This window comes from Cibotium barometz, chromosome 58 (genome assembly GCF_041138505.1).
Source record: "Cibotium barometz isolate CiBa-2024 chromosome 58, ASM4113850v1, whole genome shotgun sequence".
In the NCBI taxonomy this organism is placed as follows: Eukaryota; Viridiplantae; Streptophyta; class Polypodiopsida; order Cyatheales; family Cibotiaceae; genus Cibotium; species Cibotium barometz.
In genome coordinates, this window is record NC_141103.1 from 37,255,021 (window position 1) to 37,258,878 (window position 3,858).

The window sequence follows — 3,858 nt, forward strand, 5'->3', positions numbered from 1 at the left end:
ATGCTAACTTGTATATTCTAAAAAGACATGACAAGATTGTTTTGGTTGTCTTGTATATGTAGATGCTTTAAACATTTCAGGTGACAATGAAGAGATGATCCAGCAGACAATGGATATGTTGAGCCATGAGTTTGAGATGAAAGACTTGGGTCTTATGCATTTCTCTTTGGGGATTGAGGTCTGTAAGTAAAATCTTCATTTCACAGCAAAAGTATACTTGGTAGATTCTCAAAGCATTTGGGATAACAAACTCCAAGCCTATGTCTATGCCAATGAAAGTGAACGTGAAGCTTTCTGTAGAGCGGATTCTTCATTAGTTATTGACAGCAGGAAGTATAGGAAGCTAGTGGGGGGAGTTTGATTTCTCTCACTAACACTAGACCTGATATTAGCTTCACAATTGGTGTGTTGAGCAAGTTTTCCAACAAGCCACGACAGAGTCATTGGAAGAAAGGGATGAGGGTACTTAGGTACATCAGAGGTACTCTTGAGTATGGCATCACTTACAACATGGGTGACACTCTGACAGGTTATGGTGACTCAGATTGGGCAGGAGATTGTGATTTTAGGAAATCAATTTTTGGATATTGTTTTTCTCTTGGTTTTGGTGCTTTCTCTTGGACCAATAGAAAGCAACCTTTATAGTGACACTTTCTTCCACAGAGGCTGAGTATAAGGCAGCTTGCTTTGTTACATGTGAGGTGGTATGGCTGAGGAGAATCTTGGTTGACATGGGAGTTCAGATCGAGGAAGCTATAGCCTTGCAGTACGATAATCACAGCTGCATGGCTATCTCCAGAACCCTGTGTTTCATACTCGCACGAAGCATACTGAGATTCACTATCATTATGTGCGGGAGTTGATAGAGGATGAGATAGTGGAGCTGAAGGATTGCTCTACAGAGCAAAACTACACTGACATCTTCACCAAGGCTCTTAGGAAGTACCAACTCACTCGCATCTTCATCGACTTGGCATTGGGCCAAAAACCTAGTTCATCTTTGGGTGGACATTGAGGGGGGTGTTAGCATACACTCAATGCTCGCCTCTCAGCATGTATCTCACTTTGATGTATAATGCACATTTGTTAGGTCCCCATTATGAGGAGTAGCCATGGTACATATGTCTTTAGTGGTAGAAACCTCGACTTAGATATCGATGGGGTCATTATTGTGACCATTGATGATGGTTAAGAGATGGTCAGGAGTAGGAGCATAACTGGGACCCCAGGAATATTCCTTGAAGGAGAGTCCCAGGGGGGCTAGCAGCTCCCTTGGTGAGGGTTCAGGGATAGAAGCCCCCCTGAGGCGATGGTATCCAAGGAAATATTCCAAAATATTCCCTTTGGATACCAGGTCTATCATTAATGGGCGGTAGCCGGTGGGTCACGTTCTTGATATGCGGGCGGTGACTGTATCTATGCAATGTAACCATCCTCATTGTATACATGTCTATCACACCGCCTATAGTACTATATATGGACATGGTTGCCATGAGCTAAGGCATCCAATACTCGTGAGTGTCCACCCCCTTCTACACTTAGTGCATCCTCCATCCAGAGTCTGTCTAGATCACTATCTAAGGTCTACTTGAGAGCGCATGGATGGATAGCACCATGACTTGTACCTCTTTGTGAAATAAAAAAATTAAAATTCTCTTCGTTGTGTATCTGTTGCATTGTCTATTGTGCTTCGTCTTGCTGCCTCTCTCCGCTGCTATGCCATATTCTTATATGAGAGCATGTAGTTATTGGATATTTCCTAAAGAACTGCTCAAGGAGTGGGACACTATATATGTTATGAACACATTTGAAACCAAGCTTGTCATATGTGGTCAAATTTTACACTCCAATCATGTCCCATAGACCTTTGCTCCATTGCATTTACATTAAAAAATATGAAATGATAACGTTTCCATATGAAGGAAATTGAAAATTCTCAAAGAGTTAAACGAAACGGGAGCATGCCTTGGTCTACGATAGCGTAATATCTTTAGATTACCCAATTAGTCACTACTAGCATTGAGTAATATGTATTTTCTTTACACTATCTATCTAGATAACACATTTGAAACCAAGTTTATCATGTGGTCAAAATTTATAGTCAAATCACGTCCCCCGTAGACCTTTGCCCCATTGCATTTACATTAACAATATGAAATGATAAACATTTTCACGTAAAGGAAATTGAATATTTGCAAACTTAAAAGAGTTACACGAAACAAGAGCATGCCTAGGTCTACCATAGTGTACATCTTTTTAAAATTCCCCAATGACCCATCTTATTTTAAAAGACTAGCTCAGTGGTGCTAATCCACCAAACTCCTCAAAGATTAAGGCATCCAACCTTGTCTTTAATGCTTCCAATCCGCCACCTCCGATCTCACCCTGGAGAAAAAAGAGCCACTTTGCTAGTTATACGCCTTGCTTGAGGTTGTAAAAAGAAGAACATAGAGGGAGGCAGTGGCATTGGAAATATTGAAAGGATAGAAGCAAATTAATGAATAGAAAGAAGGAGCTATAGTCCATAAAAGTAGTTCTAGGCGCAATACTTTATATAAGTGTGAGGCTATGGAAAGACTGACTTGACTGGATAGTGTTATGCATATACTTGAAGGGTTTTGGTTTTTTTTTTTTTTTTTTTTGGGTGGATAGTTTAAGGAAACAATTCTTCTAGTAGTGCGAGAAGGCCCCTCTAGTCCTAGCTAGATAAGGGGGATTCGATTAAAGAAAGGAAGAATCTCATTGAGGAGCAGCAGCAGCAGCAGCAGAAACAAAATTAAAGAAGAGCGGAGGAGCATGTGGTAGTAGACGACCTTTGCATCCTGCTTACCCGTGCATCAATGGATTGCATGTACGTGTCGCGGACGTGGGAGGAGAGGCAAAGGGCAACAACGTCCAAGCCGCTGTCTTGTAGAAGGCGCAGGCATCTGGACACGAGCCCAGGCTTCATTGGCGTGCGGATGCTAATGGAAGTTGAGCCATTCTCTGAGGAGCTCACCATCACGCCAACTACTGAGGCCGCAGCAGAGCATTCATGGTGGTGGCGGCGGGCATTCATCCTCCTCCTCCTCCTCCTCCTCCTCACGCAGAGCAGAGCAGCTCTGAGTTGATGATGCAGATGTTGAGAAAGGAAGCTGAAGGGGCAGGTGGAGCACAGCTGCCTTATTAGGCCACGTGACAAGTATGATCTGTGGTGGTGGCAGGCTGCAGGTGGAGCACAGCTTCCTTTTGAAAAGTGACTTCTAAGGCTCCTATGAATGTGGCTCTCTTTTCCGTGTCGACACCACTCACCTTCGTCCTGCATACTGATGTTTTTTACCCTCCTTCGTACTTCGGCTCTTACCTTCACTAAAAGGACTTCTTAACACCTCCAAAATTTCTTTTTCTTAGATGAAGCGGCAATAGTTACGAGCGTCATATGCACCTTTTCTTTCTTCTTCTTCTTCTTCTTTTTCTTTTTCTTTTTTAATAGTTACGAGCGTCATATGCACCTTTTGTTTCTTCTTCTTCTTCTTCTTCTTCGTCATATGGGTGTTTTTTTTGGATTTAAGAAATAATTCTAAGCCATCAAAAAAATGCAGTTTCCCATCCTTTTCTGTCAACAGGCAACTATGGGTGAGCCTACTCACACTAAGGTCTGCATTTTTATTGCCCACTTGTAGCGCACCCTCACATGTTGGGTTCTAATCTACTCCGTACCCATATTGAATGATGATGGCATTCTAACTTTACTACCCTCTCTCTCATTGTTTAAGAAAAAAAAGATTCACATTTTCTTCCCCAAACCTTGATAACGGTTAAAAGCTTAGTAAAATAACAATTGCAACATGTGGCACACACTCTACACACTTCTTCTAC

The 3,858-nt window shown here is 42.1% G+C and overlaps 1 long non-coding RNA gene across 1 annotated transcript; it reads right to left on the reverse strand.

Annotated features, from left to right (window-relative positions):
* Nucleotides 1-2,175: 2,175 nt before the first annotated feature.
* LOC147606235 (uncharacterized) lies at nucleotides 2,176-3,273 on the reverse strand. The gene is made up of 2 exons (XR_015265091.1): nucleotides 2,831-3,273; nucleotides 2,176-2,385 (listed from the first exon to the last, which is right to left on the reverse strand). It is a non-coding gene; the product is annotated as an uncharacterized LOC147606235 (long non-coding RNA).
* Nucleotides 3,274-3,858: the final 585 nt, after the last annotated feature.